This window comes from Orcinus orca, chromosome 18 (genome assembly GCF_937001465.1).
Source record: "Orcinus orca chromosome 18, mOrcOrc1.1, whole genome shotgun sequence".
Classification (NCBI taxonomy): domain Eukaryota; kingdom Metazoa; phylum Chordata; class Mammalia; order Artiodactyla; family Delphinidae; genus Orcinus; species Orcinus orca.
In genome coordinates, this window is record NC_064576.1 from 5,091,198 (window position 1) to 5,119,063 (window position 27,866).

Below are 27,866 nucleotides of genomic sequence, written 5' to 3' on the forward strand. Positions count from 1 at the left end.
CCTTTGTCCTATTTAGATATTGCTCCCTGTGCATATACAATCTTTTTTAATGTACTTTTTACAAAGCAAGGGATTTCCTTCAGATCTAAAAGGTTATGATTGTGTCTCAAAAATTAAACCACATGTCAGGAAGAAAAGAACGCTAGAGGAACGAGAGGCAGTTCCCTACGTCATTTCCTTCTCTCTCTGCCCTTCCAAATGCCGCCAGTCCTTCTAAAAAGATACAGCAGTGCTCCTAGAGAGAGCAGCCCCCAAGTCCCATCTGAAGCCATGAAATGTGGCCTGGAAAACCACAGCCTGAGCTCCCTCTCCAAACCCCCCATGGACGTGTCCACACTCACAGGATGTCTCTGACCTGATGAAGAGGGTTATGGGCAACATCTTAGCTTAATTAAAACTCACAGGACAAAGTTTCATGGAAAGGCAGAAAGAACATAGGAAACCTGGTCCTGAAAGAGCAAGAGGCAAGTCTGGAATGAAATCCATGGTCCTCATGAGCTGTGTGATCCCAGACAACACAACTAGGCTTGGTTCTCCTCACCTGAAAACCGGGAGAGCAATATCCACGTTACACGATGTCAGGGGAGAGTCATGAGTGCTAGTCTCCTGCAGGATGAGCACTTGGGTGGGGTCTCCCTTCTTTATCACTCCCTGAGTTCTCTCCCTTCACTTCTTAGCACTCACTCCCTATCTACTGACACCGTCAGACCAGCAGAAGAGGGGACACTCCCGACCTACTGACACCGTCAGATCACCAGAAGAGGGGAGACCAGCTTTCGCCAAATCCCTGGGACTGGCTCATACCCGAAAAAATGCAGTTAAAAAAGCTGAGATCAACATTACGAGGAAAATTCTTCCGTACTGTACTCCAGTTCCATTTATTATAAATAGGTGGTTGTATTAGGGAAAAAACAAAAGAGCAAAGAAGAAAAAATATACATATTTTAAATAAATGTGTTACCTTCAGGCACCTTGGAATAGGGGATAGACTCAAGGGAAGATGGGTCAAAACAGCATAATCTCCAGGGCGGCAACAACCTTGAGCGTCGGCGTTTCCACATCTCTGCATTCAGCCCTCTTGTCGTCTCATGCTACCCACGGCCTGAGGCAATTCACACAGGTCCTGTTTCTATCATCTATGTGCTGATGACTTTTAAAACTTCATCTCCAGGGCTTTCCTGCTGGCGCACTGGTTAAGAGTCCGCCTGCCGATGCAGGGGACACGGGTTCCAGCCCTGGTCCGGGAAGATCCCACATGCCGCGGAGCAACTAAGCCCGTGCGCCACAACTACTGAGCCTGTGCTCGAGAGCCTACAGTCCACAGCTACTGAGCCCGTGTGCCACAACTACTGAATTCCACACGCCTAGAGCCCGTGCTCTGCAACAAGAGAAGCCACCGCAATGAGAAGCCCGCGCACTGCAACGAAGAGTAGCCCCGCTCATTGCTACTAGAGAAAGCCCGCACACAGCGACTAAGACCCAATGCAGCCAAACATAAATAAATAAAATAAATAAAAACAAAGTTCCCTCTAGAAAATAAATTAAAAAAAAAAATAAAATGTGTCCCAGAACTACAAAACCCAACTCACAGACTGCCCTCTGTAAGACTTTCCCTCAAACTACCTCTGTCCCCTCACTCACACAGACACTGCCAGCCAGAACCTGCTATAAAAGGGTTCACCACAGTGTTACAACTCTTACAATGGTGTCGTTTCCCCTCATGATCAATTTAAAAGAAGGAATTTGTGTTCTCTGGTACCCAGTGCCATGATTCACACGTAACTGGAATCTAATGAAACTGTGGAATTAAGCAAGGTTCTTCTTTGCCTTCTCACACGGTTCTGGCACCTACCCCATATACCCCCAGCTCCTCTGCAAGATGTCATGATATCTGTCACTTTGCTACCATGGTTTAGCGTCTTAGAGGACACGCATATAGGACATTACAACATGGATATCAAGATTAATATGTACAAAATGGAATTCACCAACTTTCAACCCATCCAGCTTCTTTTCCCATTTTTCCTCCTTCTGCCAGTAGCACTCTTGATCGGGAGAATTAATATCTTGGGATCAGATTCAGCCTTCTGTTTGATCCCTTCCTTAACATTTATTATTCTACAATATTTCCTACATTCTTTCATTTTCCATTTCCAGTTCCACCCCCATTTGCTTCTTTATTTCAATAGTTTTCAAAGTAATCTCTTTGCTTAAAGTCATATTATGTGATTGATCCAGACAAAATTTACTGAAAGTTTCTAAAGTCATTCCTGAATTCTGAACGTAAATATTTCTGCACTGATGTGACATTAAAAATCTCAGGTATTTTATCATTTGCCCTCAAATTTATAAATTTAACTTTGTCCAATGTAAGTCCCCGTATTGAAGCTTTCCTTTTTTTGACTTAGTCTCATTCTTTCCAAGAAAAGTCATGCTGCCGCCTGTGTTCATGCTGCTTCACACTAAAACAGCCCACTGCTTCTTTCATTGTTCACCCAAATCCTACTTATTCTTCAGGGACAAACTCGAATTCTGCATTCCCCGTATAGACAGTTGAACTTGAGAAGGAAAGGGATAAGATCTGGGACACTGGCCCATCGTGGGTCAAACGCAGTGCCCTGGAACTCCATGTTGGAGTTAGGCAAACTAACCAGTGGCCCCGTGCACCCCCAGGGGCACCGTTAACCTCAGGCCTACAGGCTCGGCCACCTGCCTCCCTGGCGGCCACACAGCCAGCCTCAGCAGAGAGGACCCCAGGGACCAAGCTTTCTTCCTTCCAACCAGGCAGCAGGTCCCTTAGACAGACCTGAAAGACACAGGGAGGTTATTCTCACCTGTGTGGCCCAGACAGCACACTGATGCAGTCCTTTCCTGAGGCCATAGACCAGAGGTAATGGTCTCTTGAGACCAAAGGAAAAAAAAGTGGGTTCACCACCTCCCACCCCATACCCTGCAAGCGAACTAAACCTTCTGCACTCACTGTTTCCTCTCCCCCGGGGAATCTCAGCCGGTTTGCCCCCAACAGGCACAACCACGTGCACTCAGAAGCCAGTGCAAGAGGCAGGTGCTGGAGAATCACAACCACTGCTCCTCACCGGCACTGCCTGCACACCGGGCGCCAAGCTGCAGGTTTACCTGTGTGTCCGCTTCACTTCTCAGGGCAGCTCAGCCTCAGCTATCAGGACCTTCGTTTTACAGATAAGAGGCTGAAGCTTAGGAAAACTACAGAAGACCAAGTCAGTGTGTGAGCCCGGGTTGGAACCCAAGTCAGATGGCCCCCAAGAAGTCGGGCTGTTCATCATTAAAATAAATTTACTTCAGGAAGCTTTTCTATCTATGCGTGAAAGGATGACAAGTGCCGTGGACAGTATCATTCTGCCCTACACACCACAGTGCTCCAGAAATAGGCCGACAGTAGCCACATAAAAAATATCCAAATGGAAAAAGATTTAGTCAGTTACACCGTTCATATGAGCTCTAGGGACGGTGCTCGTGTGATCAGGGTGGAACCCCCATGCGTAAATGAATGAAGTAAAAACTAAAGAAGTAGAAACGACTTCACAATTAACGCTTACTTAACAATATCACCGATTTGCATAGAGTTTATATTATCTTGGCTGTGGTCAAGAAGATGGCCCAGAAGAATAAATGATATTTTCAACAAATCTGTATAGTCTTAGGAAATTGCTACGGCACACGTTGGGTTCAGCAGAAAACAGACTGTGAAATGTATGCCCAGGTAGCTTTTTGGGAGGACCTGTTCTGGGGTGAGAAGCTGTGACGTGAGCCAGAGGGAGGTGTCAGTGGCAGGGAGGGCGGTGGGGCGGGGGGAGCTGACTGTGACAGAGTCAGAGTCGCAGTGGAAACCTCAGCCTACCCCATGGAGCGCTGTCACCCGCTGAGGCAAAGGAACTGACCTTTATATACCCCACCACGCGCCAGGCCCTGGCTAAGCTCTGCCTACAGTAGGGCCATAGCTTCGGCCAAGGCAGCTCCCTTATGTCGGGGGAATACCTGGGTATAGTTGCCTAGAGCTGCCATAACTAATTATCATAAACTTGGTGTATCCCACCCCTCTCCCCCCAAAAAAATATGTCTGTGTCCTAAGCTCTGAAAACTGCAACCTTATTTGGAAAAAGGGTCCTTGCAGATATAATTAGGTTAAGGATCAAGAGGTGAGATCACTCCGGATTATCTGGGTGTGCCCTAAGTCCAATAGTGAGTGTCCTTATGAGAGACACACAGAGGAGAGACACTGAAAGAGGAGGAGATGGCCACGTGCAGACAGACAGAGATTGGAGTGATGCAGCCACAAACCAGAAGCTAGAGGATGCAAAGAAGGATCCTCCCCTGAGCCTTCAGGGGGAGCACAGCCCTGCTGACACCCTGATCTCAGACCCCTGCCCTCCAGGACCGTGAGAGAAAACATTTCTGTTGTTTATTTTCCTGTTGTAAGTGTCTGTTGCCATAACAAATGATGATGCACTGGCAAGCACTGAGCTGTGAGCTCCCAGCAGGCTGCCCTGCCAGCAGCTGGGGAACCAGCGCTTGGTTTTGACAGGAGGGATCTGAGAGGTGGCCTTCCCCGCTCACCACACCACACCTGCAAGCTTGCTCCAGCAGGGCTCATTGCTTACCGCGCAGGCTCTGTCCTTTGTTAAATCCCCATCAACATCATTCCTGCAACACGTTTTTATCGAGCAGCTGCTATTGTCTGGGACCATGTTAGGCTTTGGGCATCCCAGTGATGACTGAAGAAGTCATTGCCCTCAAGTCGCTGGGAGGATGACAGACAAAGAAGAAGTGTTGAAAAGGCTCTAAGTGGTGTTCCAGAGCCACAGACAAAAAAGCACCATCTTATCAAAGGAAGGAATGCAGCCTGAGGGCCAGTGAGTGGAAGAAGCGACCTTTGACTGAGTGCCCCGAAAAGAGCTGGCTGGGCAAAGAGTGAGAAGTGTGGGGAGACAAGACGGTGGGTCCAGGCAGCAAGACTGGACGTGAACATCAAAGCTCGGGACAGAAAGGGAGGGGCAGAGAACTGTCCCTGGGCTCCTGGGCCAGCTTCTCCAAGGCGGTCCCGACCACCCCTTAGGTGCGCTTGTGAAACCAACATCCAGGACCTACACGGGCTGGCCCTGTCTCAGGGCATCTGTGTCCCTCACAAACCTGTCCTGTGAGTCTCATACACCCAGCGCTGACAACCACTGCTCTAATATTCTGTTAGAATAAGACAACCGTGCAGACTTCTCACTTTTTAAAATAAGGAAGAAATATCAAAGTCTTCCTATTGATGATGTAACTGCTCTATAAAGAGGTGAGCAATTTATCACAAAAACAAGTCTAATTTTTCAATCTTCTTCATGGACATGCTATATACATACAGGCAGATACACTGTACATACACATAGAAGGATGTTATACATTTGAAATCTTTTCACATTAGCTTAATCCTGAGTCTGTAAGTGTCATCGTACAGGAGTCTAAACTGTACAAGTACAAGCACTCCAAGCCCAGCGCCATCTGTGTGACAGGAGCTGGCAGTAAAGACGGTCAGTTAGCACTGAACACCTAAAAGGATTCGCAGTAGTAAAAGTCACCTCTGGATGGACCACCGTCCTGAAAGCTGTCATCACTCAGAGTCCCTCTCCCTCCTGCTTCGGGAGGTAATTGCAGCATGTGTTTCCTGAAGTCCTTGAAACGAGCACATGCCCAGCTTCTATTCCTTGACTAGCAGGCGGCTCGGAGGGGAGAGAGAAGGGGCTTTGAGCAGAGCCAGCCTGAGGCCCGCGGGTCAGGTGTGAGGGTGCAAACAGCTGCTCCTTCAAGGGACTCCTCAGGCCTCTTCTCCTCCTCACATTTGGCCACAGGCTTCCAGGCAGGCCCTACTGTGTGATTTCCAGGCGGTGGGGACTTGGCCTTAAAAACAAACAGACTAGCTTAACTCTTAAGTGTCAATCATAGCTGCTGGGGGAGTGTTAACATGTTAATTAGTTTGCGTAGTTTTTTGTTTTTGTTTTTCACTCTGTGATCCCTCTGGTTTACTTAGTTTAATTTACTACATTCAGGTGAACAAATTCAACATGCCTTTTATCACTGGGCTTTTTCTGTCGTTTCTATTTCATAGCAGCCCTGGCAGCAATCTCAGATCTTGGGTGTAGGCTCACAGTTTCCTGGCGCTACGCACAAGCACGCATTGATCCCATGAGAACTCGTGGCGTGTGGTCACAGACTTCACGTAAGGAATAGTCATCAGAGCCTAACCAAGCCGGCACTTGGCTTTCTTCACAGGCTCTGTAAGCAACCAGCTCACTCATGAGCTTGGCTTGGAAGAAAAAGAATCATGGGGAAGCAACCAGGAATAATAAGTGGCCGCTCATTTCCTCTTTCTCAAAAAAAAAAAAAAAAAAGTGATGGAAAGTCCATGAAAAGAGAATGATTCCTTCAGGATCACTTCTGGGTTTGTGTCTCTCAGTGGATGCAAAGAACAAAAGGAAGAACTTCTAAGGATGAGGCTCCAAAGAATGCCAGGATTTTCAGCTCAGTGTGGACCCTATTTCTCATTTCATTCATTACATGCATGAACTGTGAGAAACTTTCCTTTCCTTGAAAGTATTAGGACAAAAGTTCATCAAGCAGTGGTTCTCCCTGGGCGCCAGCGCGAAAGCCCACCTGCAGAGCATAGCTGCAGGCAGCGAGGCAACCTCAGCACCTTCACGGGAAGACACCTCCTTTCCCTAACCAACTGGACGTCTCGGTCCTGGTATAAAATGTCCACCTTTTGTTTACAAAATATTATCTATATAAAGACCAAAAAGAGGAAAATAACAGGAAAGTAGGCATTCTTAGCCCTGACAGATAAGTGTAAAATGGGCTATTACAGACTGGAAGGAAGCTACATTTGGGGTGTCTGAGGAAATCTGCACAAGGACGACCTATTTTAGTATTGAAGAATTAAAGCTGTGTACCTAAAATGGGTGAAAATAATATCCAGGGTCTGAAGAATCCACGTGATCCAAAGAAAAACCTCCAGGAGAGATCTTTAGAATTTTTTTTTTTTACTACAGTGCAAAGTCCAAACCACATTTAGCAGTTTGATGTTAGCTAATAGAAGAGCAGAGTGAGAGGGTTTCAGTAGGGAAATCTAGAAAGAAGAGCTCCAGGTAGAAATGTGGGAAGAGAGCATGAAGGAGTTTACTCCAAGGAAGGTGATAAATGCATCACCCTCACACACAGCTGCGCTGGGAGAAGCCCAGAGTGGTTAGCAGTAAGGCAACTTTCCACTTAAATTCCTGCTACTAAAGAATTCTAACCAAACTAAATGCCAACAACAGGGGATTGATTAAATAAATAAATTATAATGTGAGTTGTGAAAGAATAATGAAATCAGAAAGTATTCTGATTGTTATACGTAAAAACAAATTACAAAACAGATCCCATTTTCGAAAAATACTGGCATTGCTGGATCAGTACAGAGCGACTTAAAGATAATATATGAGCACAGAAAAGGAGCTGAAATGAAGAAAACCAAAACAGTAGCAGCGGTTATCAATGGCAGGGGAGACTATGAATTACTGTTATTTCCTTCTTTGCATTTTTCACTGTTTTTTGCTTTTCAAATTTCCTAAATTGAATATATATCAAATTTTATTTTTTAAATTTCTAGTATTTTGTTCTCCCAAAACATGAAGCTTCCATTGCTATTCCTTTTAGAAGGGATTTCTCTTCCTAAAGTAAAACTTTTCACTTTCTAGTTTTCCAACGAACATTAAATTAATGTACATAATTACTGTTATGTATTTTGTTTTGTTTTGTTTTTAATTTATTTATTTTTGGCTGCGTTGGGTCTTGTTGCTGCACATGGGCTTTCTCTAGGTGCGGCGAGCGGGGGCTACTCTTCGTTGCAGTGCGCGGGCTTCTCATTGCGGTGGCTTCTCTTGTTGCGGAGCACAGGCTCTAGGCATGTGGGCTTCAGTAGTTGTGGCACGTGGGCTCAGTAGTTGTGGCACATGGGCTTAGTTGCTCCGCGGCATGTGGGATCTTCCTGGACCAGGGCTCGAACCCGTGTGCCCTGCATTGGCAGGCGGATTCTTAACCACTGTGCCACCAGGGAAGCCCCACTGTTATGTATTAATAAGCAGATGCTTTATTGATAAGAAATTGTCAAATTCTATTATTTTCCACATTAAGGATTATTTTAATAGTTTTGTGACTTGATCTGAATAAAATTTATCAAGTGAGTACTGGTTTCCTTGCAGTTCAACAGAGAATTAGAATGAATCAAATGTTTTAAGACTTTCTTCTCATACAATATTAACACAGTTTCATTTATATGTTGAAGTGAACCCCCCAACATGTGTACGCATGCACACACTTCCAAAATTCCAAAACTTCCAGTCATTTCTAAACACTTATATTCAAAGTCATGAGTTTTAAAACCATCCTAAAAGCAACATTCATGGGAAATAAATACAGTGTGAATTTCCTACTGTATTAACAATTATTCATTCTGAAACACTAAAGTGTTTTTTCAAGTCTGACTTAATCATACATGGCACCTTGTTTCCCTACCCTGACAAATACTATGTGTAAAAGTATAAAACTAAGTGGCGTGTACATGAAGGACAGAACCGTTAAGTCACCCACCAATGACGAGATTTTCAAAACGTGCTCCATTTAAACAATTGTACAACGAGTCAAAACATCAAGACGGGCTGAACGAGGACTAACGGCCTCTTGCCTGCACTCACAGGCAGTTTTACTTTCCTCAAATATTTGCTTGTTTCTATTTGCCAATATATTGTTCTGGGGGAAAAAATAAAGTCCTTTGTGAAAGGCAGCTGCAGAGAGTAAGATGCAATCTTTTATTTGGCCTATCTATTAATATCCTAGTATTCTGTGTGCTTTATCAATTTTGCTTTAATTATATATGCGACGCTGATCTCAAACGAGAAAGTTCTACCTCAACCCAGAAACTCTTTTATTTCCAATATCCCAATTACTTTGCTGGTTTCTACTTAGTGCTTCTTCCCCCTATGACTCCACCTTGATTTCCTCTTATTTTTCATCCTGAACACACACACACACATGACTGTTGATATCCCTTCTAGAAACGGACTCCTAGTTATAGTTCTCTTCAGTTAATAGCTTGGAGTAGGCAGGCAGGAGCCCATAAAAATACAATCTTTAATCTTAAGGACTTCCTGTCCAACTAGGCGTCAGAGCAGACCAACCGGCACCAAGCAAATGGCGTGACCCGCGGTGGCTCCCAGGGTGGATAAACAAGCCTGATTAGGAGTTATACTCTGTTAGCGATATTCTCCACGTTTCTGCGTCTGTAACAGTCATGTTGCCCATGCTGAAAGTCATCTTGCCCATGCTGAAATTTCAGTTTGTTTCCCCCGGAATAAAATGAAGCTTGTTCAGAGGGTGAATGCAGGAGAGTGTTTGATTTCCTTCCCTGAGTTTGGGAAGCATAATAACTCTGCCATGAGCCTTCCCACTGGTACCTAGAAACCACCATAATGCAGGAGGGGACTGTTTTATTCAGACCCAGCTGTGAGTTTTTCTTGTAGCTCCAGTGTCCTGAAGCATTTGTCTCACAGCTACCCTCCTTCTCTTTTTTAAAACTCTTACAATTGAAATAGTTCCACCTCAGCCCGTAGGCTTATGAATCGTGTACATTAGCATCTATTTTGAAACCATGCCCATCTAGGACTTCTTCCTTCTCTGTAGTGTCTCACTCTGGATTCCCTCCTTTGCCTGTGAGAAACACATAGTCCCCTGAAGACAATGAGCTGTAAGTTGAGAAAAGAATCAGTACTGGTTTCTCATAAATCTAATTTCCAATTTCCCACCCATCTGGGTTCCATGTACAAAGCCTAACACACACTCCCCTGTGGAAAATGTTTGTTCATGTTCACAGACCTACCTCCATTTATTCAGCTGTTCTTCCTTCTTGGTGGAAAGAAATAAGAAAATTCAGCAGGGGAATTTCTATTAGAAATGGATAGAGTTATTATAATTTCTATTTTTTTCTGCTGGCTGGGTATGGGAGGGGAGAGATACTTATCCATAACAAATGCATATGAATATTTTCCCATGCTAACTTGCAGTTACCTGGATTAAGTCCACATTTTTATCATTCTGTAGAAAAATATAGTAAAAGCATCTAAAAGAAAGTATGATAATATGAAAGAATCTTCCATGAGGGATAACCTGATAATATTTTCCTAATTTTGATACAACATGGAAATATAAAATAGGATTTTGTAGATACTAATAAAAATAGCATACAAATATTGGAATGACCTATAACCTATAACCGAAATAGTACAACCTATAACTGAAAATAGCCCCATAAGAGTTTTCTATCACTGAAAGGTCAGATTCACTATGAATCTTTCATTTTAGACGTCTTAGACTCAAAATCACGTTACTGAGACATTTTATTTATCATAAGTAGTATATGTTATTTCTATTTGGTTAAAATCCCTTTCTTACTTTTGTGCCAAAAAGTTAAAACATGTGATACTGAAATCTAAGAAATGTAAGGACTATCTTCTCTTAAAAATGCTATTCCTTTAATATACATGTCATCCCAACCTTTCAAATCCTATAGTACGATTAATATGGGGAAATGTCATCATGGGGAGATGTCATCATTTAGATCCAAGGGCATAAGTATGCTTTCCTCTATATCTCTGCTGAGACAGCTCAAGGATGGGGCTTATGGTATCATATAGCTTTTAATAATTCACACAGATTCTAGATCTGGTCATAAAAATTTTGATAATGACTTTGATGACAATATAAACCTGTGGTTGGAGAATAAAAGATACAAAGTGGCCGATCGGTTAACATTTATCTTTAAAATAAATAAAATCTTGTTAATGTGAATACAGCCTGGAACAAGAAAAATTTTCCTTGAATGTAAATTGGTGCAGCCACTATGGAAAACAGTATGGAGGTTCCTTAAAAAACTAAAACTACAGTTACCAGATGATCTAGCAATCCCACTCCTGGGCATGTATCCAGAAAAGATGAAAACTCTAATTCAAAAAGATACATGCACCCCAATGTTCATATCAGCACTATTCACAATAGCCAGGACATGGTAGCAACCTAAATGTCCATTCACAGATGAATGGCTAAAGAAGATGTGGTATATACATACAATGGAATATTACTCAGCCATAAAAAAGAAGGAAATAATGCCATTTGCAGCAACACGGATGGACCTAAAGATTATCATACTAAGCGAAGTAAGTCAGACATAGAAAGATAAATATCATATGATATCACTTGTATATGGAATCTGAAATATGATACAAATGAACTTATTTACAAAACAGAAACAGACTCACAGACATAGAAAACCAACTTATGGCTACCAAAGGGGAAATGGGGTGGGAGAGGGATAAATTAGGAGTTTGGGATTAACAGATACACACTACTATATATAAAATAGGTAAACAACAAGGACCTATTGTATAGCACAGGTAACTATATTCAATATGTTATAATAAACTATAATGGAAAAGAATCTGAAAACAAATATATATATGTATATATATACATTTAAACATATAAATACAACTGAATCCCTTTGCTGTACACCTGAAACTAACACAATATTGTAAATCAACCACTGTTGAATAAAAAAAAAAAATCCCCCTTGAAAATTAGCTTTGTTCTCTATATTATTGATAATAATACAGGAAGTTTAACATTTAAAAAATTTTTTTTAAAAATAGTGAGAGTAGAGAAAACTCAGGACAGAAACTGGGGCCCTGGGTCCCCATCCAGACTAGGTCAGCGTGACCCCCAACAAACCACCTCTTTTCTTTGGGCCTCAGTGTCCCCTTCTGGGAATCTCTTCTAGGGAGTACAAGGCCCACGCCGGACCCCGAGGGCGACATTCGTGCAGCCCGCCCAGCTCATTCCAACCGGTTTTCACACGCGCAGGTAATCCCCAGAGCCCAGGGTGCAGGTGCCGCTGGGTGAGAAAACTGATGCTGGGAAGCAGAGCTTCAGGCAGGACCCGAGCTGCTCACCACTGCACTGCACGGCCTTCCACTTGAAAGAGAGCGAGGAAAGGCATCACCGCCAAGGAACGTGAGGCGGCCTGTTTACAAACAGGGAGCCTCACTGGGCTCCCCCATCATGCTGGGCGGCTGCTGCGAGCAGGCAGAGAGGCTCGGGGGCAATGGAAGGGTTGGGCGACCAGACCTCACCATCTTATCCTTAATTCTCAGAAGCTGGATTTTAAAATAGAAATGTATAGGGCTTCCCTGGTGGCGCAGTGGTTGAGAGTCCGCCTGCCGATGCAGGGGACACGGGTTCGTGCCCTGGTCCGGGAAGATCCCACATGCCGCGGAGCGGCTGGGCCCGTGAGCCATGGCCGCTGAGCCTGCACGTCCGGAGCCTGTGCTCCGCAGCGGGAGAGGCCACAACAGTGAGAGGCCTGCGTACCGCAAAAAAAAAAAAAAAAAAAAAAAATAGAAATGTATAGAATGCCCGGAGGTGGTGATACTCACAACAGCAGATTCACGCTTGCACGATTGACAGGGGAACTGTTCCATAGACCCGAGAGCTGCTCTAGTCGTCCATGAAGGAGACGTTCAAATTTTGTTTCTACAGTGGTTTCCACAATCTTCTAAGAGATTTAAACAAAGTAGATTTTAAAAAATGGTAACTTAATGCGTCTCATCTTTTATGAGAATTAGTGAGCAAAGGTAACAATTGCAGGTATAAGTACGGCAGGATAGATTCCCCACTGCAAAGTCCCGAGGAAAATCTCTAGAACACAGTCATTCACTTTAAGAAAGGCCTACCCGTGGTCTACTATTTTTTTCGTGGACTGTACGATCCGTGTCTAGAACGCAAGCTTCCTGTTTTCACCAATTCATGTTTCTTGTCAAAGGATTGGAAAGAGTGGTGCACTCAGTTTTGTTCAAATATCCTTCTTTATAAAACCTTTAATCTTAAGCTTGAACTCTTTCAATTGTTTGAGCTGCTTATTGATGATTAGAATAATTGCTTGAAGACTGGAGAATTGAGATACTGATAGAATTGCATGATTTTAAATGTTTAGTCGTATCTCTTTCTAAAACAGGCACACGGCTCCTGAGATCGAGAGGGAATACCTGCCTCTCCTTCTGTATCACGCTGTGACTCTCTAAGCCAGCAAACTGACCTGCACTGAGTGACAAAGGGTCTGGTGACTTTCTCAAAAGAGAGTGGACTCCATATGCTGTTCCTGCCCAGTGATTCTAACCTGGCATCGTCCTGTCATGATGATAAATTGTGTGCACAATTCATAGCTGGAGCAGATGGAAGAGTGTAGGCTATTAAAATCTAAATCTGTTTCCCACGCCAAAGGATAATTGTTTACTTCCCCATGAAACATGCATTTCTCATATAGGATATTCTGGATATTCTAGTTTTAGTAACTGAAGCAACTAAGCAATTAGGGCCACCTAGACTATAATAAAATTAAGGTTGGTTCCAAATGAAGTTAAATAGACGGCGCTCACTCATTTATTCACCAAGTGCATTGAGTGCCTGCTAGTTTCCAGGAATAGAAGGATTTACCAGAAAATACGCTGTGAAAATAAATGATATTTTCCTTTCCATTAAATACTTAAACTGTGGGCAAATAAAGCTTATGGTGTGTTACCACAGCCCAGACATATAGAGAGACTGTTTTAAGATATGCTATACGATGGCAAGAAGGAGATGGGACACATTTTGCTTTTTAAAACACTCGTAAATTCATTAATCTTCAAGGGTATTCAGAAATCCAGATTTCAAAAGGTAAGGCCATAGATGGAGAAAAATAAAGTAAAAGCTAAAATGAACTCCGTTTATTGGCCTTAGAGTTTTATTCCAGCCACAGTAAAACAAAATCAAGAGATTGGATTTTAGATCCAAATTTATTTATTTATTCATCCACTCTTAATTCAGCAACTATTTATTGAGCTCTAGTATGTGACGGTATTGTGGAAACTCCTGGAAAACTGTCATTAATATATTATTGACCCCAAAAGTCACCTTGGTTCCAGAATTCACCTCAGGGCATTAGATGTACCTTTGGTGAAGCTGAATGGCATTGTTCAGCTCTGTTAACTAGACGGCCTCCAAAATAACCATTCATTAAAAATGCAAATTCTATGTATTATCCCACTGTGTGCTGGACACTTTTCATCCCTTGTCACTTACTTTCATAACAACTCAGCAGTCGCAGGTGTCATTGCTCTACTTTACTATTAAGAAACCTCTCTCAGGCAGCAGATTCTGCCCAATGTCTCACAGGTAAAGGGGCAGAGCTGGGACTGGAATTAAGGTCTGACCTGTCTCCAAGCCCCCTCATTTCACTGCACTGCATTATCTTCCAAGGAAAGGAACATAGCTCGCAATCTCCACAAGATCTCTGAGTTCCCACTGAAGAAAGTGCGCTGTTTCGTTTTAATTGTGGGTGTCAATTTTTTCTTCAATGAGTTACAGTTCAAGCATTTTGTTTTCAGAAGATGTAATTGTAAATTCCTGTGGGCCAGCATTTGCCACAATTTACGAGAGACACCTGATGTTTGAAGGACAACAAAGGGGCATTTGACTTACACATTCCTCTAGATTTCTAAGCCATACACCTGAATAATGATATCATCAAACCCCCAAACAACTAGATTGTGTTATCTTCACTCTCTTAGAGGAAATTCATTACACAATGAATTAAAATTCATTGAAATTTAATGTAATGTCCTGGGATTTGAAGGGATGGTATAAAGGGTTTTCATTAGAACAGTTCACTCATGCAACAAATCTTTGCTGAATGCTTCATTATGCCAACCCTGTGCCTGAAAAACAACGTTGAACAAAAGTAGATATGGCCTCTGCTCTCATGGAACTTACCTTCATTTAGTGCAAGATACAGATAATAATCACACACAAACTGCAACTCAGCTAAGTACTTTAAAGGAGAGAAACATGATGCTCTATGGGTGGATCATGATGGGATTTGAGTTAAGCAGGAAATTCTCCAGCAAAATGATCAGAATGATCCTGCAGAATGTAAACTATCTATTTTGTTAGAATCCATATATGCGTAAAATTAAGTCAGTTAACGATATGTTTCACTACTTGATTGCGTGGTTTTATTAGCCTTTTATCTGACAAAGATCAAATCTAATCTAATCTAATACAATCTAATCCTTTTTTTAAAAACTTACTTTCTAGAAACTCAAAGCTAAATTTGCTGTTTGACATTGATTCAATTCTCTCGTTATTACTTTAACTTTGTTCTCTTTGTATTTTGATTGCTCTGTTCTAGATGTGCTTTAACATTTAATATGTCTGAAACTTTTTTTGGTAAATTGATAAGTAAAAATAAAAGATTAAAAAAGTCATATTTTAAATTTTCTCCTAATTTGTGGCTGGATTTTTAATATTTTTTTACTGCAACCTTGGTTGAACCTCAACTAGGAGCTGAAAATTCCTTTGGATGGTTGAGAAGATTTCAAAGGAGCATTAATGGATGAGTTTGTAACAAACCCCAGGGCAGTAAATATTTCGTAATTATCGAGGTCAAAGGTCTTAAATATCCTTCAGGAGAGGATGTAAAAATTCACAGCAATCTACCTTTCACTCTTCAACTCTTATTTTTTCTACTACAAGGGACAGAATGTGGAATAAAAGTGCCTGTCCCTTGAATCGACATTCAGCCTAGAATCATGCGATCTGACTACAGCAAACTGCTTAGTTATATAACCTGCCCTCCCAGATGTAGGCGGTGAGAGACGAGGGAAAATGAACCCACAGACACCTACAGGGGCCAGTGGAGATGCTGCCCCTGGGTGGATGTTCCCCTGACAAAGAAGCACCAACATCCACATCATTCACAGAGAGCAGCCTGACCAAGAGCCAGCATCAGAGGCACATAATCACCTTACGTTGCTCACCCTTAGAGGAGTGTTCTCCTATGAGGTTCTTAGCACCTGATTTTACGCATGTTGTTTGAGAGTTACATTAGGCACGCTTGGGGGAAATATGAGATTCGGTGCTCGCCTGTTTCAATATCTAGTTCTTTTTACCAGTGGAATTTGTATTTAACACAGTAACAACCCTTTTGATATTTTCCCCCATTGGTTTAGTCTTTGTTTTTTAGACCTTGGCCTTAAAAGCTCTGATGTCCTTACAGGGTGACCTTTTGCTGACTTTGGGAGATGTGTTGATTACAGAAAAAAATCTTTTTCCTTACACAGCAAAAATACTTAAAAATGTTTGCTGTACTGGGTAAATACTGTCTTTCAAAAAACTCAATACCCAAACCTGCAAAACTACAAGTGAATTTTCTAAATCCTCCTTGAAATTAAAGTTATGCCTATAAAAGTTCAAGGTCTTTAGGATAAGATCAGGAAAGCCTGGATAGCGGCGACCTGTCTAATGCCTTGCATTCTCCTTCTACATTGTTAAGATTAGGTTTAAGTCATTGAGTTGAAGCATTGAGAATGCTTTCCCATTAATCCAGGGAGCATGAAAGATGCTCTGTCAATGAAAGATTCCAACACAGGTATGATTTGAACGTTTACACAGGACTGTAATGGAAACATTTTAATTAAGTAAATTGCTTCTGTTCCAACTAATCTTTAATGTGTCACAAAGCAGATGGCTACCCTCTAATTCCATTTCTGTAATGGATTTACATGGGGCCTATTTTGAAAAATTGACTGGTCACAATAACATACCTCATCACATTGATAACTTACTCAAATAGCCTTTTTTGTGCTATCATTTTACATTGTACATACCTTTATCTTGGTCGTGAAAGTTTACAAACTGCACAGGGAAATACTTATTGTCCATTTGTTTATTAAACATTAGAAAGATGAACTGAAACCAAATCATATTCAGATTGGGAGTAATTAGGAAGCGTCAATGCCTTCATGGGTCCAACCTTAGTTCAACTTTTTTAAACAAACCAGTCTACACTAATTCCGAGCTGGGAACGGGGTTTCAGTGGTACTCTACAGTCATTCACCTTTCCAACATTAGTGGGCCACAATGGCTTATAGGTAAGTAACCACACCTGTGTGAACCCACTAGAGGAATGAGACATAGTCCCTTATGCATTACCTAAATGTACCTCTTTTCTTTTAGGTCATGTGCCTTTTTCCCCCTAAATGTCACTTCTGCTTCCAAGTATTTAATACACTTGGTAATGAGTTATATATTTTAAAGGATACAAAAGAGATAGTAACTGTGCTTTTCCGAGATTAAGACTGGCCTTCCACCCGGCGCACTGGGACTCCAGTGACCAACCACATCCATCTCTGTTTCTACGGCCCCAGTGACTTGAAATCAAGTAAAGGGAGATTTCCGAGGTCTGCCGATCAAAGCCCAGCTCCAGTGCTTGAGATAACAGGCAAAACTGACCCCAGATAACCATCTCTTCAGTTTTTAACTTCTCTGTAATGAAGGTGTATGCTGCCTGAAATTGTTCTGCTCCTGAGTTTGTCTCTGGAGGATTTGTGTTTCTCGTGTGTCAAAAAAGTGGAGCAAATTTGATGAGCTATTCTTTCTCTTAACTACTCAATCTTTGTTAATGTGATTCTAGTATCACACTTTCTAGCATCATGATGCCATTGGTGGGTGACATTCAAGAAATGAAATCAGAGCTCCAGGAAAAGCTTGTACAAGAAAAGTAAGGGAGTTGCTCAACCATGGATCCACTAAGAAAAAATGTACCCCAGGGGCAATAAGACAGAAATAATAGTGCCGGGGAGAGGTGGACAGAGGGTGCATGTGAGAATAACACAAAACAGCTCACCTCTGATAACTCAAAGCTTCCTTATGTCAATCTCCATTTGAAGTGTCTTACCAAGCCAATCTAAGAGTGTTATTTACTCCAGATGAATGAAAAACAATGCACTTGGAAAAGAATAACACCAAGAAGTCGATAAGGAAAATAAACTCAGACAGCTGTGGTGACAAAAAAGAAAAAAGTAGAGGTGACAGGGAATGACAAATTGTTTAGAAAGAAGCATGGTGACAAAATGGTGAAGAGCAGCAGTAACCGAATATCAAAGACGCATCGGGAGAGGCTCGCTGGTGGTCTGTTTTGGAATATACTCTTCCCACTGTGTTACTTTTATGCTTATTTCTCAGACTTCCTCACTTACAACATTTCTAACCACTTTTGTTTAAATGCATACTTTGGTGTCAAATCTTTTCCCTTATGAAGGATAAATATTTTTTTTACACTAAGCCTTTCCTAAATAAGATTTCCTAGGGAAGGCACAGATGACTCTGGTTTGGCAAACCCTCCTTTATAATTCACTGTTTTCAAATCAAGTACAATCAAGTATGGCTTGCATCAAAAAGCACCATCACCGGAATTGAAAACTGTTTTATTTTTGTGAAAATCCGAAGAGCAAATGAAGATGTGTGAGTAAAAAGATTTTACCCAAAGGGTATTTTCCAGTTTATTGCCAAATGCTAACAAATACTTGACCTGAAGTTCACTTAGAGCGACCTAAGAAGAAAAAGACTTTAAGCTTAGATTAAGCACAGTGAGTCTTGTTCACTGGTAACATTAAAATAAAACAATTTATGTCTTAGTAGTGCCTAGTATTTGCTAGTTGCTATATAGAGCTAACTAAAAGGACATCAGCCCATAAGGACTATATGATTTAAACAAATCATACAGAGAGAAAGGCTCCATTTTTATTAGAACACTGAGAGAGTGAATACTGATATAAATATCAGATGCTCCCTTTTCTTTCTTTATTAAATTAACAAGCATTTATTAAGCACAGCACTGAAGAAAGCTCTGAGTGCATCCCACCCATGCATCGTAAGACGGGCCAACCATGGGTCTGGGGAGCAGATAATGGGTGTTATCTGAGGGGCAAATGTGAAGTTACATATAATTGTTTTCACAAGAAAATTTAAAAAGAGGAATTAAAGAAAAGAAGATGACCAGCAGGAAGTAGAACAAAAAGGAAAACACACTCTGATGTCGAGGCCCTATTTGAAGAAAACAAACTGGAAAACTGAGGTAATTCTACAGATTCTTCAAACATCAAAACTGTGTTTTGGTGGGAAATATTCCAGTCCCAAGTTTTTGTGGGTAGTGTGGTACCTACATAACTCTTCATTTTTACATTTCTGTTGAAAATCTACTAGGCACCCTATTTCTTTCTCCACTTTCACAGTGTTCCTAGGAACAAATGGCATTTAAAAGAATAACAAAAGGCACGTGGGATTTTTGGTGAAGACCTATTATTGTTTCACAAATATGAAGTTTTGATGCTGGTGGAGAAACCAAAACACCAAACCTTTAAAAAAGGTGGGAATCTGTGGGGCTTTGAATGTTGGAAGGAACACTCTAGAAATAAACTTGTGGCTTTATTTAAATAATAAGTGTTGTCATCATTGGGCCGAGCCTTGACCTTTGCAAGAGTCCTACAGCAAGAGAATTGAATCCAGTCGAAATGGATGGCTCAGTCGAATTAAGGCAAGGCTGACAGAATATGGTTTGAATTATTCTTCAGAGGCACTTTGCCAAGCAAATATTCAAAGAGAACATGCAAACACGAAAATAGGATGCAAATGGCTCCACAGTGTACTGGTATGTCTTCAAGAAATGCTATGGGATTTTTTTCTTGTTTTTAAATTTGTCACTTGTTCTCAAAAGCCATTGCATTTTTCACAACTCTCTTACGGTTGAGCAGTTGAGCCTTCTTCAGCTTTCTGCTGGGCTGTCTACATTTGGCTAAGTACATTCTCTTTTTAATTCTGTGACTTTACCATCAACTTAAACTCTGAAGTTCAACGTCAAATGGAATAGTAGAACTCTCTCAATGGGATCTGTGAAAGTGAAAGTGCAAACATGAACTAAAGATGTGGTTTCTAATGGGTTAGAAAGAAAAGATGGGAAATGTAACCTCTTCCAGTATCAAGAATATCTATTTGGTAAATGTGTCACTTTTTATTCTTTAGACTTTGAAAAAATAATAAAATAGAACGACAGAAATGCTATGTATTTGTAGAGTGTGATTACTGCCAGCTGTCTTTGTTTTGGTAATGTGTCAGCGTTTGGTTCCTGTTTACCTAAGTCAAGGAAAATCAGGTTATTGTGAAGGCTACCCATGGCTGTTTACGTACTGCTCCTCATGATTCTGGAAATGAGTGCTGCTTCCTGCTCAAAACTAGAGAGAAGAAATGAGGTATGTGGGATTCTCACACACTAAAATAATCGCAATAGGTATGATCAATAAAGCCTTTAGTTAGCGAGAAATATGATTTCTACCTTCCCACCTACCTTCAAACTGTATCAAATTATTCATTGCTCTGTGAACTCACCATGTATTTTTCATCTCTTCCTCTTTTCTGGAATATCTTTCCCTTATTCTCTCTTTTCTCCAACTGAGGAGCGTCCATTCACCTATTAAGCCCTCATTTCAATGCCACCTCTTCCAAAAGATATTCCCCAAGTACGCCAGGCAGAAGAAATTATTCTCTCCTCTGTATTTCCATAGCATTTTATAAACACTCTCTTTTAACAAGTATTATGTAGTATCAGAATTAAATGTTTACATGTGGATGCCAACGCTTGACTACCAGTTTCCCACAAGCAAAGCCCTTGACTTATTCATTCTTCTGTCCCTGGAAACCAGTGGTCCAGACAGTGACATATATTGGTCATTCAACACCTATTTGTTGGATTCAATGGTTGGGTGAGGGAATGAATTCATTACACTGAATCAATGCTATTTAGTTCACCTTGTATCTGAATTATATCAAAATCATAAAATCTCATGGGATTCTTAGGCAGGAGGCAAAAATAGACAACCTCAGACAAAAATGAGCCGACCTAAGGTGTTTCTAAATGTTTTCTGGCTCGAACATTCTAAAATTTTACGATCTTTAGGCATCTAAGGGGTGGCCATCTCCTGTGTCCCTTTGGGAGGGTGTGATATGGGATAAATGAAGGGTAATGGAGTCATGGCATTACTTAGGCATACTTTTACTTTCACACATGAGCTCTCTCTGCTACACAATTCTGCTCTTTCCTCTCTTCCTCGTACAGCAAGCATCCTAATGTCCCAACCCTTCTCAGCTTACCTTCCCATCCCACCTCGGCACACGGGTACCAAATGACTCATAACAGCCTTTACCCTAGGCCCTGGGAGAGTCAACACCGGGTTAACTTTAGTCCTATGATTAACAACATTCTTTAAGACCATCTATAATTTTCAAGATGAAGGACTTCATTGATGTTTTCTTACTAAGCAGATTCTGCCATTTATGCAGGAAAAGACGCTGGCAACCAAAATAGCATCTCTACAGAGAAAGGAAATTCACTTGGAGGCAAACGCTGTAAATTCTGTTGAAAGATAAGGAAGATGACCACCAACACATTCACGAGCGAAATAGAAATCTTAGAAGAGTGATGCCATACGCGGGTTTCTGTTAAAGCTTATGTATCCAGAAATTTCTCTACAAGAAAATGAGATTGCAGTCACTGTGCAAGCTGACCAGTTACAGAGACAAAAGACTTTTCTCTATCATGAATGAGTATAGTCTTCCTGTGTGATGATTATCTTTGTATTCAATCATTTATTAGTTCAATAAACATCTTTTTTTTTCCTTCCATACAAGGCTCCATACCGGGTTATGCAGCCCCCTCAGGGATTATTCACAGACCTGGAGTGAAGATTCCATAAACACTGGGAATGTTCAAAACAGAACCAAGCCCAGAGACAGTTTCTCCATTTCACACAATACATGGGCCACCTCCATTTCGGTAAGGATTTCACTGGCCCAGCACCAAAGTCCTTTTCCTACATTTTTAAAACAAAGTCACGTCATATCACCAGTATTTAAATATCTACCTTTTGCAACTTGTACCGACAACTAGGAAACTTTCATTAGATGTAGAACCATACGTTCTGCTTTCAAAGAATTGCAATATTGAGGTTATAAGAGTAACATTAAAACAGTTAAACAATGATAAAGGTGAAATAAAATGGGAGATTAATTACACAATATGGAGAGGGAGGGGACTTCATTTTTTCCAAAGACGTGTATTAGCTCAGATAATCCATGAGTTTGAAGTCCGATTCTGACTTTCCTTACTTAAAAAGCACTCTAAATCCCAGCTCTTTTTATCTTTAAAACATTCAGAGTTGTTGTGAAGGTGAGAAGTAAAGTGTTTAGCAGCAAATCATAGCTACTTTTACAAGCTGAAAAGGCTTCGTGGAAGAGACAGAATTTGAGTTCATCTTTAAAGGATGACAGAAGTTGGGTAAATAAGAAGAAGTAGAGAGGGTTCTCATTTGAACAGTACCAGGAAACAAAGCGTCAGAAGCCATTCTGCTTATCTTGCTCAGAATGCAAAGGCTCACAGATATACTTTGTGTCTAATACACTCAAAATTCATTTTCCCTGAATGAAGCATCGCTTGCAATCTATCGACCAAGTACAGTATCAGGAATTCCCTCACCACCTTCCTGGGTTTAATGGACTAATTACTCTGGCTGAGTTTTAATCCCAATTTAGTTGCAGCCTCCACGGGATACGCTCTGTGATTCCTCACTCCAGATGTTGTGAGGATTAACCAATCAATTTGAAACACCTTGTAAAAACATGTCAGGCTTTCTAATTCCTTTCTGCATTAATCCTTGTTCAATCCACATCTTACTGTGATGCAGTTTAAGCTGCCCGTACCGCGGTAGCACACCTGACCCAAAACTCCAAAATTTCTCCAGCTTGCTCGTCTTCCATCACTTTAATATTGCAAAAGCAGCAAAAACAGTGCTTCCAAATTCTAGTTAAACAAGGGGCTTCCTGGGGTCAGACTGCTGGGAGGTTCCGTGCAGGCCGATTTAGTTATTGCCTTTCTTCCGTTTAGTCTCATTTCTGGACAGGTTGCCAAAATTTCTAAGCCATGCAAAAACAATTTAAAATCACAGTGAGAATTAGGCTGTGTAGCCTTACTCATCCTAGTATCCAGAAGAGCATGGGGTTCTCAATTTTTTTTTTCCATGAGAAGGAAGTGTAATCCATCATACCTGTGTCCTGGCCAGACTCTTAGCGATGACACCAGAGAAGGCTGAGCTAATTGGAGCTGCTGTATTGCAGGGTTTCCTCTGAGACCCCTACCGACCACACTGTTGGCAGTGCCATCCCAATCTCTGCAAAATAAGCACTTCCCGACTGGCAATTGCCTGCACTTCTCAGGGCTGACGCCTAAAATCCAAACGAAGACTGAACTCAACACACTAACAAGTTCAGTGGGTCACAAGGCAGAGAACCAAAATGAGTCCCTTAGACAAATATTTCTTTCGTGTTCAAATGTATCTGCTTCCAGTTACCGAGTAACAAGAATTAGTCACACTTGCATTTTGTTTTTAACCTTAGCCGCTAATACGAATGAAGTAAGTTGGCCATTTTCTAGAAATTTTCTTGCAGAAAACTCGTCTGTGGTAAGCACTGGGGGAAAAAAAGACACACACACACTCTAATTGTTGTTTGTAAAAACCAGAAAACTAATAGATTTGACCTTAAAATAGCATTCTATAACTATTTCCTAGACAAACTGCAATTCCAACACATAGTAGAGTAGTGACAACTTGTAATATAACCTGAAGACACTACACAACCTGAAAATATTACAGATGGCTGGTGAAACTACTTTTTCTCACTGTCCCTTAGTTACTCTGTGGGATAGCTAAGTATGTCAACACTGCCAATGTTCGGATTTTACCATTAAAATATATTCACTTTAAAATTTATTTCCCATAAACATAGACTTTAATCTTTAGGAAAACACATGAAAGTATCATTCCCAGGGTAACACCCTACTGACTTACACTGGCACATAATGATAAAATGCCTTAATTTACAAATCTTTGTGCATGGACACCACAGATACAGCCTTTTAGATAAATCAAATTTTCAAAAGAGTTTAAAAAAGTTTTTGTATCTCTTAATCCTATGTGGTCAGAATAGAAAGTCATCAGAGATAGGGCTGTATAGGTACTGCCCAAGAATACGATCAGACTTAAAAGCATCTTTAAAGTCGGTTCCTAATATCAGCTTGCTTGACTTTTTCCTCTTTATTTAAAATAAATTAGAATTTAAAAACAGTCATGAGTCTTCGTAAATGAACCCAATTTGAAGAAGAAGAAGGCAAAAAAAAGTTGTCAAAAGCTTCTGACCAGGAAATCCACCTCAAAAATCTAGAAGAGTCTCAAAATGGTGAAATTGATCTGGCTGTTGATTTTTAAAGAGTAGACAGACAGTGCCAGCAACGTCGTTCCCATGGCAACCAACTAGGCAGCCATGCCTCCGCCCACGCCCCACAGAACTCAGAACTCTGTTCCACGGAAGCAAAACTTAATCTGATATCTCCATTGCTGCTGCCCGGGTCAGAACTCGCCTTTGAAGGGGTTTCAAAGTGAAACAAGAAGCACCTTTTCAAAAAGAATCCTTCCAACGGAGTACTATGATGTAAAAGAGTGAAGTGCGAGCCCTCTGGTATCTTCCCCAGAGCACTCTCTTGTCTTTGTCACAGATAAGATAAGTAAACTTGCCAAAGGGTGGGCGCGCTGTGGGGGGGAGAGTGCCACCAGATAAGAGACAGAGGGTGCCTGTTCTCCCGTCATTTGGTGGAAACTGCCGGTGTGCGCGGCAGGCAGGCTGGCTGGCTGTTCCCCCTGCTGGGCCAGGAGGAGTCCAGGAAAGACAGTGGGGGAAAAAGTGATGGAGTCCCTGAATCTGTGAGTCATAACCAGCTGGTAATGTACAAACTGCAGGGAATTTGGTCCAAGGGTTGAAGCTAATTAATCATGCCGGTTACATAATACTGGATATAATCAGTGTAGGAAATCCGTTATTGACTGACTTATGACCTGTAGTATATAAATTCAATATAAAATTTCGTATCCAGGTCCCAAGCCTCCAAAATTAGACATTGGTCCTAAATCCTTTACTGTTTGAGTCTCACCCTTCCTTGACTTGATAAGGTCCTTATCCTTGAAAAGATAAACAAAATTGATAAACCCTTAGCCAAACTCATCAAGAAAAAAACAAAGGGGAGTTCATGTACTTTTAAAGGAAAAGGTGGAATGAAAAGGACCCTGGCCTGGAATGGAGGGGCCTCTCTTCCCTCGCTGGCTACTGATGTTTGCGAATCCTTTCCCTTTGGGTCTGGATTGCTATAAACACATCACATATCTCTACCAATAAGCTGCTGGAAGGACTGATATCTTGAGATCTTTTGAGCTCCCAAATCTCTGAGCCATGGTCCTTCCTGAGCATCTTAGGTGTAAGGGAGATATTTCTGCCTCTCAGTGGTAATAACAATTTTTGTCAGAAATATTAATTTGGCCATTGATCAAGAACTGTGTGACAGCTCTTTCATAGTCAGCCCTGGCTTACACATGGGCTGCTTTCTAAATCCTCTGTGCTCTGCCTATTTATTTCTCCCTACCCCCATTAAGTGTTACTTTTATTATGAGTTTTCACATATGTAGGTCTTACCTCTGTCCCTAGACTAAAAGCTCCTTGCAAGGAGGATCTGTGTTTAGGCATCTTTGCACCACTCACAGGAACCTAGGACATCACGGGCCTCAATCAATCCGGATTGATTTGATTTGCATTTGAATCTCTTTGTCTTTGGGGAAACGTGATCTGACCTATGACATTATAACAAACAGCTGAATAACAGGAGTCTGTACAGTAAGGAGCTCCCTTGCCCTTTGTGCTTCTTTGTATGCAAATAAAACTGGCTGTCCTCGTGGTGCAAAGACAACTACAAAATCAGAGTGCAGGTGGGTGCCACCCCTGCGTGTCCATCCACCCACCCCCACCGTTCACCCACAGGCTGGTCACCTGCCAAGGTCACAGAAAGGTGGATCCCGACTCCCGCGTGTGTGCTTCCCACCGGCAGCTGTGCTATAGCTGGCTCCTTGTTTACTCTAAGTGCACCTCAGCTGGCCTGTGTCCCGATGGCCCATAGCTGCTCTGATTCTAGCTGCCCAGTCTGCCTTCACATTCTTTCCTCCGGTCAAGCATGCACCTCTTTTTTTAAAAATTACATTTATGAAAGTCCCAGCATATGATAGGTATTCTGGAGAGGAGGGGTGGGTAGCACACTGATGGGCCCGGCTTTGAACGTGGAGCAGAGTAGAGCCTATGATGTACGTTTCCATTTCCACGGGAAGATGGACAAAGCTCATCCTCACCTTGCAAAACCTAAAAATCCAACACAGTCAACTCTGCTTTCCAAAACCCATTAAGTGATTGAGAGGGTTTTTAAAAAAATATTCCCAGATTTTGAATCCTAAATGTACTTTGTAATTAGTCTTTTTCCTCAATAGCAAACGTTTTGAATTCAACATAAGAAGACCATCTCACATGATTTAAAAATCCTGTAAAGGTGGACTACGTTAAGGATAGTCTGCAAAAGCCTACATAAAGCCCTTTCATAGAATAATGCAATTATGCCGCAGAGATTTTCCATCTTTCGCGTTGAAACGTTATAAATACTAGCTAATGGAATGTTATTTACATGAACTTTAATAATGCACCTTGATTCTTAATCATAGATGGGCAGAAGGCCATGTAGACTATACAGTTTTCTCCATTATGAGGGGGTTAAAGGGCCCATTTTCATCAGAACTGCTCCAGGTTTTCCTTCCCTAGACTAGTTGACTGGCTTGCTCAGATTCCTCACTTCAGTGCTATTAATGTATTTTAAACTCCTGCCCCCCTTTTTATGAATGTGAAAGTCTCATGCATTTTTTAAAAATATTGTTTAACGTATCAAAATAAATTAGATGCCATGGCTAAAAACCAGAGGAAGCGAGGGAACTAAACACTGCTTAGGGAATTCCCTGGCAGTCCAGTGGTTAGGACTCTGCACTTCCACTTCAGGGGTCACAGGTTCAACCCCTGGTCGGGGAACGAAGATCCCGCAAGCCACGCGGCACAGCCAAAAACAAAAACAAAACAAACAAAAAACACTGCTTAGGTACCGGTTTACATCCGAGACCCCAGACGCCACCCTCTGGTCCAACAGACGTTCCTCCCCAGGAGGTGGCAGGGAGGCACATCACCTCTGCAACGGGATGTTACCTGCAGGCCTGGCGCGGGAGCCACAGTACAGAAGACAGAGAGCAAAACCTAATGAACTGCATGATTGCTTAATTAGTATAGTTTTTCAAAAAACATAAAGCAGTCAACAGGAGGTAAGCCCCCAAACAAGTAACAGGAGAGTTGGGAAGAAGAGAGAGCATTTGGGGGTGTCCTTTTTTTTTTTTTTTACGTGGGCCTCTCACTGTTGTGGCCCCTCCCGTTGCGGAGCACAGGCTCCGTACGCGCAGGCCCAGCGGCCATGGCTCACGGGCCCAGCCGCTCCGCGGCATGTGGGATCTTCCCGGACCGGGGCACGAACCCGTGTCCCCTGCATCGGCAGGCGGACTCTCAACCACTGCGCCACCAGGGAAGCCCCGAGGTGTCCATTTTTATCCACATTCCCAGGCAAGCAGCCCCACCCTGAAATCTACTGTGTAGGCGTCCCCAGCCCACTTGCAACCCAAATGGAGAGCGTGTCTTTCTCTCCTCTCCCTTTCGCTTTTCCTTCTTTCCCTCCTGCCTTCTGCCTGCTCCAGGGTCCTCCTCTCAGGGCCTCCACCCAAGACGCTTAGGCCCCTGCTCAGCACACAGCACCCAGCCGTGATGTGGTTAATACACATTCCCCCTCCTGGTGTCTCCACCTTCCAAAGCAGGGGAGGCCGCAGGTGGTACCACCACGTGCGGGAGACGTTGGAAGGTAAGAAAGAGAGGGACCCACGCGGCGC

At 42.0% G+C, this 27,866-nt stretch overlaps 1 long non-coding RNA gene across 1 annotated transcript in view; it reads right to left on the reverse strand.

The window, feature by feature from the left end:
* LOC117202780 (uncharacterized) overlaps positions 1 to 27,866 on the reverse strand; it is a 431,485-nt gene that overhangs the window by 275,814 nt on the left and 127,805 nt on the right. The window contains exon 3 of the long non-coding RNA XR_007473247.1: positions 12,537 to 12,655. This is a non-coding gene — a long non-coding RNA (uncharacterized LOC117202780). The remainder of the gene's footprint in view (positions 1 to 12,536; positions 12,656 to 27,866) is intronic.